This window comes from Sinocyclocheilus grahami, unplaced genomic scaffold (assembly GCF_001515645.1).
Source record: "Sinocyclocheilus grahami isolate Dianchi unplaced genomic scaffold, SAMN03320097.WGS_v1.1 scaffold37.1, whole genome shotgun sequence".
Lineage (NCBI taxonomy): Eukaryota > Metazoa > Chordata > Actinopteri > Cypriniformes > Cyprinidae > Sinocyclocheilus > Sinocyclocheilus grahami.
In genome coordinates, this window is record NW_015505216.1 from 3112710 (window position 1) to 3129470 (window position 16761).

Here is a 16761-nt window from a genome sequence, read left to right on the forward strand (position 1 = left end):
TTTGTGATCATTCTAAATGCATTTTAATAGACTGAATCATGCAGTGAAAGAAAACACACTAAATGCGCACACGCACTAGTCTAGACTTCACGTAATGTGTGCGTGCACTCTGTAGGGATGTTTTGAATGGTTTTTGCAAAATACTCGATAGTGTCAAATCACACATCGTTAAAACAACAATTACGATATTATCGCAGACGATATATATCGCACACCCCTACGCAGAACATGCAGGATTCATATTTAAATCTACTTTTGCGGCTTAATATTTACAGATACTGGCTTAATATTTACAGATACTAGTCCATATCATGACTTGATTTAAGTGTAATGTAAAGACCTTAAGTGTAAAGACCTACTTTTGATTAATTCATTCAAAATTTGACATTCTGCATTAAACTGTGAATTCTGCTTTTATGACTGGATAAAGACTACACTGCGTAATTTTCCCGCTATTCATGCGGCCACTTGCCTGTTGTGAACATAAAATATCTTACATACCACCACTGGTGAACGAGCCAGTGTAATGCAAATATATCTGAAAGGTCTTGCGAGGATATCGTCACGTTCTCGCGAGACACATCGGATCTCGCGAGATCTTGTGCCACGAGATCTCGTCACACCCCTAGTGTATGTGTTCAATAAGTCATTTGTTTTCTCCATGCACGATGTTGAACTTGCTCTAGAATAACTTAACAACATTTTTCCAGTGTGACTGTTTGAGGCCTCCAGTATTTTTTCTTTTTTACAGTGAGACACTGCCGTGTCAGAAATTAACTCTTTAATTACTGGGCAATATTTGCCCCCTAGAATGCATTTTTGAATGGAGGGCATGTTACTTTCTAACAATATAAAATACATACTGTGGATCACACTGGAAATACTTCAAAGTATTTGAAGTGTAATCTCAATATGAACAATAATGGCTGTTACCTAAAAAAATAGCACCACATATAAATATAGCTGTAAATTATGCATGTAAAATGCTTGCATAATTAGTGAGGAAAACATAAAAAAGATATTAGTGTTTCTGTATGTTAGCTCTACATTCGACAACACTAACCTCTGAGATAACATATTTGTGATTTGACATATTTGAGATATATAGCATTTTTTACATATTTTGAATGTTTTCACTTTCAGTGATATTTTCTCTGTGAGTCCAATAAATTCCGACCATGTTGTATTCTATTTTTATAATAAATTGCCTGGTTTTGTTTCAAACTTGACAATCTTTGTTATGGCCTTCAGACAAATGCATTTTAATTAAAACATTAAAAAAAAAAAACTAAACTATTACGGAGTGTGCAACTGGTGTGTTGCCAACAATTTTCTATTAATTAAAATACTTAGTAGTAACCAATAATATGCAATCTTTTTCTCTAAGATTTTTCTTGAGAAAAATTGTGTGAATAATCAATTGTATGAATAATCAACCCGAGTATACCATATCGTTATGCATATTCATATGACATGATGTCTATAATTAAAACATGTTATGAAATAAATATGTCATGAATTATTAATCCCTCTCACATATAATTTCAGCATTCAAAACTCATTTACAAATGCATTCACTCATAAATATATCAAATCCAAAATAGTGATAATATTAATAAGGCATCACTGTTTGCTGATGTGCAACAACGCAAGTTTATTCTTTAGTCACGGCTTAATCAACTAGGAGTGAATGAGAAGTTTGCCGTGGATGTTTTTGCAGAACATCATGAAACTTGCAAGGCCCAAGGCAGGGCGGACACACCAAACCTATTGAGACATCATACAATGACTACTATTCCTGTAGAGCAAGCTGCCTCCAAAGGAGAAGCTTTCCAAGTTTCTCCTAAAGTCCTAGTCATTATCAAAGTAAGCATGCCATGACATGTGGTTCAATTTGTTAAGCAAATAGGAGGTCAGAATAGCTGTTGAACATACATAGTGGAACCCTGTCTATCCCATTTAACGGTCACATGACATCTTCAAACTATGCACATCTCACAAGCAGGACGGAAGGGGACAGACAGGGTGTGCCTCATTAGGACAACAGCAGTTGATCTGACTACATTTAATTGCATAAGTGACTGTGAAATGAAGGATTTTGTGCTAGATAATGCAAAATCATAACCCGATGACAGAAAGCAACAATGCGCCAAATCCCATGAACAGAATCTTAGTAACACAAGTTGATATCTGGAGCATGCAGAAGAGACAGATCGGGGTTGACAGTACAATGACATTTATGCACACTAAATAAATACCTGAAAAATCCACTACAACACACATTGTCATTGGATTAATGGTGTCAGATTAATGGGATAGTGCAAGATCCAGATATAACCTAACACTTGTTAGTTTATATCAGTCATTTTGCTATGGCATTAGACATTCAGTTTATAGCCCATGTTGGAGCTGCAAGATTAAACTCATTACATCCTATTAGTTGGTTATTAGAACTGTAAGGGAGGATGGGTGACTAATAAACGGACAGAACGACGGATTTTATGATTAAGATGACAGTCAAAATATAGTTTTTTGTCTTTCTGCCAAAAAAGATAATCTAATCGCAATAATTCATCTGTTGCTCGCATACTTCATTTATGCGCGCAAGTACGCATTGGAAAGAACTTTAACTACTAACCTACTTCGACACTGATTAAAAGTCAAGTAGTGTACGCATAGGACTGTTCACAAAGTGCAAAAACAACACACTTTTAACTTGTTTTGGGAGTATTATATATATATATATATATATATATATATATATATATAATAACAACCCTGATACGGTTTAGTTTCCTACGTATGACGGTCTATCAGACGTCGAGTTTCGTAGAGAAGTTCGGCTCTGAAGTGTTTACTTACTAAACAGTTAGTTACATACATCGTCTTCCTTTTTAAATAGTCAGTCAAGTGGTTTACCTGTTGAAGATCACTTCCCGGGGTCTATTTCGACCGTTCCATTCTAGTTAATTGAAGACGCCAGTGTTTCAAACAACTGAACTCTGTCGCAATAACTCACAAGACGAGAAGGATTATTTCACCTGCAGCCTCATAGTAAATGCCACTCAAAGCACTGCTGCCGAGTGGGCGGAGCTAAGAGCTCATCGCTATATAAACTTCTGCAAGTGTTAATGGACAGTTTATAATATGTTGATATATATATATCTTTTTATGTGGTGTCTGCTCATTAAGTGAGACAAATAAATATAAAATTCAGGATTGTGTGTAATACTGCTGAAATGAAACAACCATTTAAGAAGAGTATATCTTTTTTATCAGAGGCCACTTGTTAAAATTAAGTTTTTATTGTTCATTTTCTCATCTCATATTTGTTTCCATCCATTGAACATAATCATTTTTGTCAGGTTTTTTTAAATATGCAATTCAGTATTCTTAATTCAATCTTCATGTTTCATCATCGTCTACTCATTCATTGGTGTGTTATTGTTTTGTACAGGATGAATAGCCTAATTTGCTTGTCTAACATTAAAATCCAAAAGGTTGCAAATGTGAATCTTAATTATTCTAACAATGATTTTAATGATTCATTGACACAGTTCTGACAGCCTCCTATCCTGGTTCATCTTAAATCACTAATAACACAAAAGCTGTAAAAAGGTCCGTCTCATCTAGATTTTAAACGGTCAGACATGAAAGATGAACAAAGAGCCATAAATAATGTTGGAGCACCGTGAAAATATTATTGAGATACAGCTGATTTTGGAACATACTATGTGCAGTCTTTATTTATGTGCTCATTTGTTGGGTTAAAGGGGAATTGTTCCTCTGTCCAGCCTCTGACAAATAGTTCCATCATGAACTCTGTGGTACAGAACATGCAAATGCATCCCCCAAAACATTTGTTTATGGCAACATTATGGCAACAGTTACACAAATGTCACACCGTGCTTCCAGAGGGACTGTTTCACTTTTTTTTAACACTACACAGAAATGAGAAGAACAAAAATAAACCTGATTTAACTCAAATTTAACTTGACTCAGTGTTTGCATGAGATAAGATGGAAAGTTTTACTTGAACTGTTGGGTAAACATATTGTGGTCGTAACAATAGAGTCATGATGTAGGGAAAAATGTTACCAAAATTAATTAATAATAGCTTGGAAATGCTAATGAGACAAGGCTTAAAATAGCCTAGCACGTTGCCTTTTGTGTAGATTTTGCTAATCGTATATAATACGCATAGTAAATCATTTATATCAGGGTTATATACAACAAACTTTACAATAAAGACAACACTTTAAATCAAAGTTTTTATTCAGACCTCGCATTTAAGACGCTTCACAGACAGTGTCACGTAAGGTATATAAATAAAGTCAGTTAATTAGTTAAAGAGTGTGCCATCTAGTGGCAAAATACATAGCAACTGCTAAATTAAAGGTTTCGCTGCGACATATACCCTACGTACATTAAATTAATACTAATTCATAGTGCGTTTCACTGAAAATTAAATGGCTTCTCCAAGTTTCTTGACTCTCACGCTGTCATTGTTGACTGGATACTTCGAAGACTGCACTTTTTGTTGAGCAGCATTCTTAGCATTCTGCTGTTACCTATTAATCTGCTCTATGTCAGGTGAAATGAAATGTTTCATTCAGTTTAGATGTTTACAAGACACTTGTGTTCCACATAGACTGAGCATACAATACTGTACAAAACACTGAGTGAAACAAGCTTTCTTGAAGCAGATGAGTGTCTCGTTAGCATACAATACTTTAGCATACAATCACAGCTCTATGCACAGCAAAATGATTATAATGCTAATAAAATAATTATTAAAATACTTAACTACTGAAGTGTTTTGGATAATTTACCATCTAACTCCTAAATTCTAAAACTGCACTTTGAGGAACGCATATGTTTAATCAACCAACAAGAAGAGCAGTTCATTTTTGTTCAAACAGGCCTACAATGTAAAAAACGAATCGTTTGTGGATCAAATCTGTCCTGTCTGAAATCATAAGAGGCATCTCTTTGGGTGATCTACCAACTTACGACATGGACAGACATATCTCAAGCAAATCATATCACATATTTTAATTATTTACTTATAAAGTAAAAAAGTTAGGGGTTTTTTTTGCATCATAATTCAATTTTTCATTACCATTTACAAACCTCTCTGTGAATCTTAGCATTAAAGTGCCATTTTTTTAAACAACCAAGTTATCTTTACATTTAAACATGAACCCTCAAGATGGCATTCCATGATTATTTTATTATATTTCTTATTTTTATTCAAATTTTGTCTTTGAAGAACCATTCACAGAAAACTATGTGGAAGACTAATTTTAAAAGTGCTATTTCTTGACCTTGAAATGTCATGTAAATTAACTATATATCTCCAAGGGCATTTTTATAATGAACAAACATTTTTATACAGTTATGCCAAGCTCTAAAAGATACTGGGTAGAAATTATTTTTTAAATATTCGTTAGCCTTCTTATCCAGTAAATCACAAACAGCTTGAAAAGTCATGGGGCTTTTGATTATTGTTGAGAAAAAATTGGGGCCTTAGAGTCAAAAATGCTGAGAACCACTGATTTACACTTTTCATGGATACAAAATGTAACCATTGGAGTTTGCATGAAATCTTATAATTATGCACTGTTAAATTAAAATATTCTTGTGAAAGCTGCGTCATTATTTATATTTTAAAATATTTTTGGAAATAGTCACAGTATAGATTCCTGGCAATGCTCAAGGAAAGTCACACTGAATGGTTAAAAGCGGTTGAAACATGTATCAGCGAGTCAATGTTAATGTTTTCATATAGCTAAAAATAGAGTTTTGCCATTAAAGCATTACAAAATGTGATATTTTTTCTTTCTCCTTAAACGGCGAGGCTGTCCTTGGTGAATCCGAATGATGAATGCTGAAAGCACATTCAGGAGGCAAAACCATTACAGCTTTCCAAATATCAAGGGATTATATGGTAATCATATTTGTTCTGATCGTAACTTAAAAATAATAAATTGTTTTCAAAAAATTCTCCATTACTGAGAGCCTAATGGATCCCAGGCTCTAAACGAGTCCATCAATTTCCTTAGAAGTTGGTAAATCAATGAACATCAGCCTCGATGTTCGGTTAAGCCTCTTTCTTGTTAACTTGGACTCTTTCATTCTCAAGCACTGTTGGTCAAATGTAAATTATTAATTGAATCAAAGCTAATGACTCATCTGGTGTATTGATTAATTTGGACACAACCACGGGCAAAATAAATTTATGCACACCCTGGCACGTGGCTGTGCTCTGTGAATATCTGATTAGGCCCAATGCAAATTTAAGTAATGCTAATCACAGAACTGAAAAGGCGCCTGTCAATAGGGAGGTCTTATGAAGTTTCTGAAAGCAGTGTTCATCTTCAGTCTCTCATTTTCATTTTCATCTGCCAGCGCTGCTCAGTCAAGTCCATTAATAACAGCGGTTTGACCAAGAATCCATTTCCGTGCCCAACTGCTGAGCAAAAGTGACAATGAGCCTGAAAATGGTAACAAATGGTCTAGTTATCAACGGTAGTGGAAAGCATTGTGTTTGCCTTCTTGTGCAAAAATGAGACTGCTTGAGTGAGAGGGAGGGATGAGCCGTGTGCTCATTAGAGTCATATATTAAAAGATTCACAGAAACGTAACCTGAAGGAAGAGATTGGCATTGGCAAATATGTCATTGTAGGCTTGCCATATTTTTTTTAACTTCCACCATTGCTGTAAAGTTGTAGTGGATATGGCAATGCTATTGTGTTGAAGCCATGGTCTGACGACCAAAGTGTTGTCAAAGCAACATAACTTACATACAGTAAATAGTTTATTCTTCAAGGACACCTTGATAGATTTTTCTTTTCAGAATTCTTTGATGAATATAAAATTCAAAAGAACAGATTTTATTTGAAATACAAATATTTTGCAACATTATAAATGCCTATACTGTCAGTTTTAATCAATTTAAGGTTTTCAGAGAAACATATTTAGATTAGAAAATTATTTCAAATTAAAATAATACTTAAAATAATTACAATATTTCTTAATTATACAGGTGCATCTCAATAAATTAGAATGTCATGGAAAAGTTCATTTATTTCAGTAATTCAACTCAAATTGTGAAACTCGTGTTCAAATACATCCATTTAGTGCTAGCTGGTATTAAAGAACAATCAAATAAAAAAGCATATAGATTATAGACCCAGGAATGCACACCTTAATGACTAAATGACCCGTTAAACTGTAAAATACCACCACAGTTGAATGCAATCAATGTGCAAAATTCAGAAATATGAGGTTATTAGCAGAAATATTTTTCATTAAGAATAATCTTGATTTGAGTGCATTTTAATCAAAGTGGGCCCTCTTATACATCTACTGGTATTTAGTGCACTAGACCAGATTGAGAGAGCTATGAGAAGGTCATGTCCTTCACTTCTAATGTGATTTTAGTCTCACAAAAGGCAGACATGTCCTCATCCCATTCATTGTTATAATCTACTCACACAATGTGCGGGTAAAGGCAGCCCGTTCTCTATTATCACATTACTTAAATACAATTGATTTATCAAACGAGGGGATATGAAACTTAAGCGGGATGTTATTCTGAAGAACAGAGGAAAGATGAATAATCATCTTTGCTTTTGAAGCCATTCACTCATGTTTAAGCTGCTCATTTGTATCCATACAAACCGGCCCACTATTATTTGAATCAAAGACATGGCTGATTATCAGCGAAATCAATATTAATACATCAATTTAAGATGAGGGCACTGACGCATACCATCTCTAAAGGCACTAAAGTAAACCAAGAAAATGTGACAGACTGTCATTGTGCATTTTACGCTCCATATGGCTGACATGATGGAATGCAAAACCTAAATAGGCCTTGTTTTTCATCATTCGAACCATTTTTAAACTTCAGTGTAAAAATGCTCAGAATTCCTGATTTTACAGGTTCTTCTGTAATGATAAAATACATCACCAGTTAATGTAAATATACTATTTTTGGTGACATTCTAAAACGCTTAATGTGAAAAATGTTTAACGTGAATGTGTTAAGACCAAACTCTGTAAACACGTTATTAATAAATCACACTATGTTCAGACAAGCAGATGAGCCCAGAATACGAACACAATGCATTTAATAACACGTTAAGCTTTTTCCTCCCATAGAAAACCGTAATAAGGAAAACAACAACATGGATGTATTAAATGAGCTCTGCTTGTCTGTACATAGTATGTTTTATTAATAATGTGTTTACTGAGTTTGGTCTTTTAAAATACTGTCTTAACACATTAAGCCACATTAAGCATTTTCCTTATAACGTTTTTCTATGGACAATGCTTAACGTGTAATTAAACTCGTTGTGTTCGTATTTTGGGCTCATATGCTTGTCTGTGCATACAAAAAGTTGAGAAAACTCAAAAATCTCCTACAAAAACAAGTTGAGAAAACTCAAAAATCTCCTGAAGCTGGTTGCCTTAGACTTTTAAGTTTTCTCAACTTTTGATTTTTTACAGTGATAGTATGCTTTATTAATAATGTGTTTACTGAGTTTGGTTTTATAAAAACACTGTATTTACGCATTAAGCCACGTTAAGCATTTTTCACGTTAAGCATTTTAAATCATATGATGCTATTTCACGTTTTTCTTTCTCTTTGGAGTGTTATAAGCTGTTTGTGAATAGATAAGATTCCTAAAGTTGCAAAGACTAAAGTCTCAAATCCAAAGAGATATAAAAGTTTATAAAAGTTAAGACTCGTCCACGCCCTCCTAAAACGCTTCGTTTAAACACCCCCCACATGTCTACGTCACGATGTGATTTTTTTGAGCAGTGCCAAATGTTCACACAAAGAAAGAAGGCGTAACTTTGATTCTCGCTGTTGCTGCCGCCGCCATGTCGTGGAGACACTGTGTGTGACATTGTGAAAGCGAAGCTACTTTGTTTGGTCTTCCAAAAGAGGACACAACTAGAAATCAGTGGTTAAGTAGTATTTACAACACTGTTCCAGAACAGTTCAAACCAAATATTCAGATGTGTGCAACGCATTTTACGGAGGACGAGGACTGTTTCCTTAGAGAGTAGCCTACAATGCCGGTGTTCCGGTGAATTCAGTTCCCCTGTTTCCCCTTCGGCGCGTATGCTGACCACAGTCTATGATGCTGACAAATAATGCTGACTCTGTCAGGGTTCTGTCACTTCGGTCTAGTGTCATTCATGGTTTTGTGACAGAGCCCTGACACTCCCGTCATGTCATTGTTTTCATGTCCTGTTTTGTCTTGTGCTGTGTAGCAAAGAACAGAGGAAAGATGAATAATCATCTTTGCTTTTGAAGCCATTCACTCATGTTTAAGCTGCTCATTTGTATCCATACAAACCGGCCCACTATTATTTGAATCAAAGACATGGCTGATTATCAGCGAAATCAATATTAATACATCAATTTAAGATGAGGGCACTGACGCATACCATCTCTAAAGGCACTAAAGTAAACCAAGAAAATGTGACAGACTGTCATTGTGCATTTTACGCTCCATATGGCTGACATGATGGAATGCAAAACCTAAATAGGCCTTGTTTTTCATCATTCTAACCATTTTTAAACTTCAGTGTAAAAATGCTCAGAATTCCTGATTTTACAGGTTCTTCTGTAATGATAAAATACATCACCAGTTAATGTAAATATACTATTTTTGGTGACATTCTAAAACGCTTAATGTGAAAAATGTTTAACGTGAATGTGTTAAGACCAAACTCTGTAAACACGTTATTAATAAATCACACTATGTTCAGACAAGCAGATGAGCCCAGAATACGAACACAATGCATTTAATAACACGTTAAGCTTTTTCCTCCCATAGAAAACCGTAATAAGGAAAACAACAACGTGGATGTATTAAATGAGCTCTGCTTGTCTGTACATAGTATGTTTTATTAATAATGTGTTTACTGAGTTTGGTCTTTTAAAATACTGTCTTAACACATTAAGCCACATTAAGCATTTTCCTTATAACGTTTTTCTATGGACAATGCTTAACGTGTAATTAAACTCGTTGTGTTCGTATTTTGGGCTCATATGCTTGTCTGTGCATACAAAAAGTTGAGAAAACTCAAAAATCTCCTACAAAAACAAGTTGAGAAAACTCAAAAATCTCCTACAAAAACAAGTTGAGAAAACTCAAAAATCTCCTACAAAAACAAGTTGAGAAAACTCAAAAATCTCCTACAAAAACAAGTTGAGAAAACTCAAAAATCTCCTGAAGCTGGTTGCCTTAGACTTTTAAGTTTTCTCAACTTTTGATTTTTTACAGTGATAGTATGCTTTATTAATAATGTGTTTACTGAGTTTGGTTTTATAAAAACACTGTATTTACGCATTAAGCCACGTTAAGCATTTTTCACGTTAAGCATTTTAAATCATATGATGCTATTTCACGTTTTTCTTTCTCTTTGGAGTGTTATAAGCTGTTTGTGAATAGATAAGATTCCTAAAGTTGCAAAGACTAAAGTCTCAAATCCAAAGAGATATAAAAGTTTATAAAAGTTAAGACTCGTCCACGCCCTCCTAAAACGCTTCGTTTAAACACCCCCTACATGTCTACGTCACGATGTGATTTTTTTGAGCAGTGCCAAATGTTCACACAAAGAAAGAAGGCGTAACTTTGATTCTCGCTGTTGCTGCCGCCGCCATGTCGTGGAGACACTGTGTGTGACATTGTGAAAGCGAAGCTACTTTGTTTGGTCTTCCAAAAGAGGACACAACTAGAAATCAGTGGTTAAGTAGTATTTACAACACTGTTCCAGAACAGTTCAAACCAAATGTTCAGATGTGTGCAACGCATTTTACGGAGGACGAGGACTGTTTCCTTAGAGAGTAGCCTACAATGCCGGTGTTCCGGTGAATTCAGTTCCCCTGTTTCCCCTTCGGCGCGTATGCTGACCACAGTCTATGATGCTGACAAATAATGCTGACTCTGTCAGGGTTCTGTCACTTCGGTCTAGTGTCATTCATGGTTTTGTGACAGAGCCCTGACACTCCCGTCATGTCATTGTTTTCATGTCCTGTTTTGTCTTGTGCTGTGTAGCATGCAGCTTGGTTTTTCGCTGGCTGCGTGCTGTCTTGTCTTGTGTGAACATGCGGCTTATGAGTTTTCTCATTAGCCAGGCGAGTTTGTCTTCGTATCTCCCTGGATGTGTCCTGTCCTGTCCTGTCCTGTCCTGTCCTGTCCTATCCAGATCCTGCCTTGCCTTGCCTAGCCAGTCTGTTTTTCCCCCACGGGGTAGTTTATGTTGTTTATTTTGGTTTATTTGAATAAAAAGCCCTTATCTCCTGCACCATTGAGTCCTCGCCTCATCCCTTCATCCCCAACCCTGACAGTACGAACTGGCCAAAATGAGGACTCAGCAGAAGAAGGGTTTGCGTCGTCCACCAACCTCCACTCTCTCCAGCCCCCACTACCAGTGCATGTGCCAATTTAAGAACTTGAGCCCCCCTGTCAACAGGGGGCTGACGTGAGGAATTTTGCCCTGGAGTTCAGCGGTGCTGCAGAGGGGTTGGGGTTTAATCATGCGGCCCTCAAGGACCTCTTTAATTACGCCCTTGATGAGCCCCTCAACTGGTGGAGGATGAGAGGGCTGGATCACCTGTTATTTGAGGGGTTCGTCAAATTCCTAGCCCGTCAGGGGAATCCTCTGGCCGAAGAGGCTGTAGCGCCCCCAGAGACGGCCGAAGAGGCTGCAGCGCCCCCAGCGAATGCCAAGGAATCTGCAGCGCTCTCAGAGGTGGCCGAAGAGGCTGCAGCACCCCCAGAGGTGGCCGAAGAGGCTGCAGCGCCCCCAGCGACTGCCGAAGAGGCTGCAGCACCCCCAGAGGTGGCCGAAGAGGCTGCAGCGCCCCCAGCGACTGCCGAAGAGGCTGCAGCACCCCCAGAGGTGGCCGAAGAGGCTGCAGCAGCTCGGTCTCGTAAACGGAGGAGGGGTAGGAGGAGGAATGGGTCCACCTCACCACCCCTAGAGGCAGCTGAAGAGGCTATAGCACCCCTAGAGGCGGCCGATCAGGCTGCAGCACCCCCAGCGGTGCCTGATGAGGTTGCAGTGCCTGCAATGGTGGCCGAAGAGGCTGCTGTGCCCCCAGAGGTGGGCAATGAAGTTGCAGTGCCCCGCTCTCGGAAACGGAGGAGGAAAAGGGCTTCCTCCATCCCACATGGCCTGGAGGCCGTCCCAGGTCCGTCCTGTCCTGTCCTGTCCTGTCCTGTCCTGTCCTGTCCTGTCCTGTCCTGTCCTGTCCTGTCCTGTCCTGTCCTGTCCTGTCCTGTCCTGTCCTGTCCTGTCCTGTCCTGTCCTGTCCTGTCCTGTCCTGTCCTGTCCTGTCCTGTCCTGTCCTGTCCTGTCCTGTCCTGTCCTGTCCTGTCCTATCCAGATCCTGCCTTGCCTTGCCTAGCCAGTCTGTTTTTCCCCCACGGGGTAGTTTATGTTGTTTATTTTGGTTTATTTGAATAAAAAGCCCTTATCTCCTGCACCATTGAGTCCTCGCCTCATCCCTTCATCCCCAACCCTGACAGTACGAACTGGCCAAAATGAGGACTCAGCAGAAGAAGGGTTTGCGTCGTCCACCAACCTCCACTCTCTCCAGCCCCCACTACCAGAGCATGTGCCAATTTAAGACCTTGAGCCCCCCTGTCAACAGGGGGCTGACGTGAGGAATTTTGCCCTGGAGTTCAGCGGTGCTGCAGAGGGGTTGGGGTTTAATCATGCGGCCCTCAAGGACCTCTTTAATTACGCCCTTGATGAGCCCCTCAACTGGTGGAGGATGAGAGGGCTGGATCACCTGTTATTTGAGGGGTTCGTCAAATTCCTAGCCCGTCAGGGGAATCCTCTGGCCGAAGAGGCTGTAGCGCCCCCAGAGACGGCCGAAGAGGCTGCAGCGCCCCCAGCGAATGCCAAGGAATCTGCAGCGCTCTCAGAGGTGGCCGAAGAGGCTGCAGCACCCCCAGAGGTGGCCGAAGAGGCTGCAGCGCCCCCAGCGACTGCCGAAGAGGCTGCAGCACCCCCAGAGGTGGCCGAAGAGGCTGCAGCAGCTCGGTCTCGTAAACGGAGGAGGGGTAGGAGGAGGAATGGGTCCACCTCACCACCCCTAGAGGCAGCTGAAGAGGCTATAGCACCCCTAGAGGCGGCCGATCAGGCTGCAGCACCCCCAGCGGTGCCTGATGAGGTTGCAGTGCCTGCAATGGTGGCCGAAGAGGCTGCTGTGCCCCCAGAGGTGGGCAATGAAGTTGCAGTGCCCCGCTCTCGGAAACGGAGGAGGAAAAGGGCTTCCTCCATCCCACATGGCCTGGAGGCCGTCCCAGGTCCTCCCAAGCTCCTTGCCCTGCCGGCTCCGCCCGAGCTCCTTGCCCTGCCGGCGCCGCCCAAGCTCCTTGCCCTGCCGGCGCCACCCAAACGCATTGCCCTGATGCCGGCTCCCTCCTTGATACGGGCTCCACCTTTCCTGCCTGCCAAGCTCCCAGCTCCGCCTTGGCCCCCTGTCAGGACTCCAGAAGCGCTGGAGCCCATCTGGTCAGTCCCACCGCCCCCGCCCCGGACATCCGCCAAGGCTACTGTACTGCCGGAGCCTCCCTGGTCTGTCCCTCCGGTCCCACCCTGGCCTTCAGCCAGGACTCTGGAATTGTCGGAGCCTCCCTGGTCCGTCCCTCCGGTTCCGCCCTGGCATCCTGCCAGGACTTCTGGATTGCCTGAGCCTCCCTGGTCCCTGTAATGGCTTTCTGGGCTATACTTCTGCAACTGGCTTGGCTCCCCTCCCTCCCTCCCCTCTTTGTCTCTGTGTTTAGATTTTTCCTGTCTTATGTTGCCTGTTGTGTATCGGTCTTGTGTTGTCATGTTTGTTCTGGTCTTGTGCTGTCATGTTCCTGTCTTGTTTTTGGGTGTTCCTCGTTAGCCAGGTGGCGTCCCTTTTGAGGGGGGCTAGTGTCACTCCCATCATGTCATTGTTTTCATGTCCTGTTTTGTCTTGTGCTGTTTAGCACGCAGCTTGGTTTTTCGCTGGCTGCGTGCTATCTTGTCTTGTGTGAACACGCGGCTTATGAGTTTTCTCATTAGCTGCATGTTCGTGTTTTGTTTTGTGTGAGCACATGGCTTTTGTCTTTGTTTCCTGTGTGCCATGTGCTCATGTTAATTGTCTTGACCCCACCCATCTTGTTACCTGATTATTGGCTAATTTGCCCCACATGTGTTCCCTCTTTACCCTCCTCATTTGCTCTCCATTTATTCTCCTTGTGTTTGCAGTCCCGGGCGAGTTCGTCTTCGTATCTCCCTGGATGTGTCCTGTCGTGTCGTGTCCAGATCCTGCCTTGCCTAGCCTTGCCAGCCTGTTTTTCCCCCACGAGGTAGTTTATGTTGTTTATTTGAATAAAAGGCCCTTATCTCAGCACCATTGAGTCCTCACCTCATCCCTTCAACCCCAACCCTGACAGACTCACAGCCTGAAGGTATGTTTTTATATTTAAAGGATTTGCCACTGATGATTCAAAAGCGAGTTTTGAGCAGTGTAGAGTAGCACTTTTTGTTTGTCGTTTCTCCGATCACAAATGCAGACATGGTTTTATGTTTACGCGGCGCGATGCAACGCAACACGTACAAAGACAGTAAGAGTCATTGTAATCAGTAATTGTGTCCCCACTGGATGCATCAAATGCCTCGTTGTTTTTGTCTCACTGCGCCAGGACACAGCATCACAGTATGGTAAGGGGCGTAACATTTCCGTCACACGCTTGAGGAATTTGGCCAATCACAGCACACCTCGCTTTTCAGAACGAGGAGATTTGTAAAAATCGATGCGTTTCAGAAAGGCGAGGCATAGAGGAGAAACAATAATGTACAGTATGTGGAAAATAATGTGTTTTTTGCCCCTTAAACCGCATAAACACATTTCATTACACCAAATACACAAAATAATGTCCTTTTTAGCAACATCATATGACCCCTTTAAAATATCCCATGATGTAGTGTCTGGTAGGCCCGCCCACAGCAAAACCTTATTGGACCTTAGCACTGCTCCTCATGTATATTACATATCAAACATGGAAGACATTGTGATATTTTTTGATGCAATACTGAATATGGGAGGCTTATAGAATTGGATTTATAGGACAAATCTGTCAAATTCGACTAAAAGTTCCATGACCGCATCCAATGAAACATAAAAGCGGTTATGAAAATAAGGTACGTGTTCTTCCTGGAATTTCACGTTATTCAGATAAAGTATATTTTGCAAGTGTGAAAAAGTGTTCGAAACAGAGACCTGGGGCACGTTCAGGCTCAAACCGGTGCGTAACGTTTTGCTACGGTTTCTGGGTTGAACGAAACGGAAACGTTTCCCGGAAACGGTGTGCAACGGTGTGCAACGGGGTTTGTTCGAGACACGTTTTCTCTTGTTTGGTGGGTGTGTCAAAAATGTCAGCCCAATCAGCTGCAACATGTATATAAATGCGGTATTAAAGAGACAGCTCGCACAATGGGTCCAAGTAAAGTCATTTACAAATGTGTCCGCTGCAGCTCGGTATACGCAACAATTGAAGATATTAGAAGACATGTTTGTCTTGTATATTTTTAGCTTCATTGGTGTGAAAAAGTGTTCGAAACAGAGACCCTGGGGCACGTTCAGGCTCAAACCGGTGCGTAACGTTTTGCTACGGTTTCTGGGTTGAACGACATGTTTCCCGGAAACGGTGTGCAACGGGGTTTGTTCGAGACACGTTTTCTCTTGTTTGGTGGGTGTGTCAAAAATGTCAGCCCAATCAGCTGCAACATGTATATAAATGCGGTATTAAAGAGACAGCTCGCACAATGGGTCCAAGTAAAGTCATTTACAAATGTGTCCGCTGCAGCTCGGTATACGCAACAATTGAAGATATTAGAAGACATGTTTGTCTTGTATATTTTTAGCTTCATTGCAAGGCAAGTTTATTTATATACCAAATTTCATACACAATGGTTAAGTGCTTTACATAAAAATGAGAAAGAAAATACAAGGTATTAAAAAAGTAAAAACTAGAAATAAAATAATTTAAATTAGAATTGATTACCAGGAGATAAAAAAGATAATTAAATGGGGTGTGGGGTTGGGGTTGTTTGCACATGTTTATTTACATTAAAGGCAAAATAACTGAAATAATAAGAGCAAGTATAGATCTGGAACTTCTTTAAGTCTGTCTAAATATCATTTAGTAATTGCAATGTCTTCTGGTCCATATCCTTTCCTTAGGAAGGTGTGCTAGACACTGATTAATGCAACATAAAAATACTATACATACTTATATATTTTGCTATTGTATTGTGGAGTGACACTTTCATAAACTTTTCTATACTCCTCTGATTATATAATGGTAAATATTACAATATCATAGCACAACAACAGTGATCAGCATTCAGCAATAATGATAAGCCTAATACTCACAATAAAAATAATAACGTCATAGATCATAACACAGTTTCGGAGGTAAGAAATGGATTATCCTTCACCTAAAATGTTTGTCGTTTCATCCTGAATGTGAGGCAAATCTTGGATCACAATAATTAGGAACCACAGTTTCCACAAATCCCTTCACTCGATTGGGATGTTCTCTTTTATTCTGGATGGCAAGGGCAGTGACTGTAACATCGAGCGTATTTTGCAGTATTAAACACGTATTTATACCGATTTCATCAGGCTCCGACAAGTTGACAACAATCACATATCTCACACAGAGATCGCACTGTCGTAGTGTT

At 40.0% G+C, this 16761-nt stretch overlaps 1 protein-coding gene across 1 annotated transcript in view; it reads right to left on the minus strand.

Annotated features, from left to right (window-relative positions):
• Positions 1 to 3024, minus strand: part of card11 (caspase recruitment domain family, member 11) — a 32472-nt gene extending 29448 nt beyond the window's left edge. The window contains exon 1 of the mRNA XM_016267340.1: positions 2920 to 3024. The gene's annotated coding sequence lies outside the window, so the exon portion shown is untranslated. The remainder of the gene's footprint in view (positions 1 to 2919) is intronic.
• Positions 3025 to 16761: the final 13737 nt, after the last annotated feature.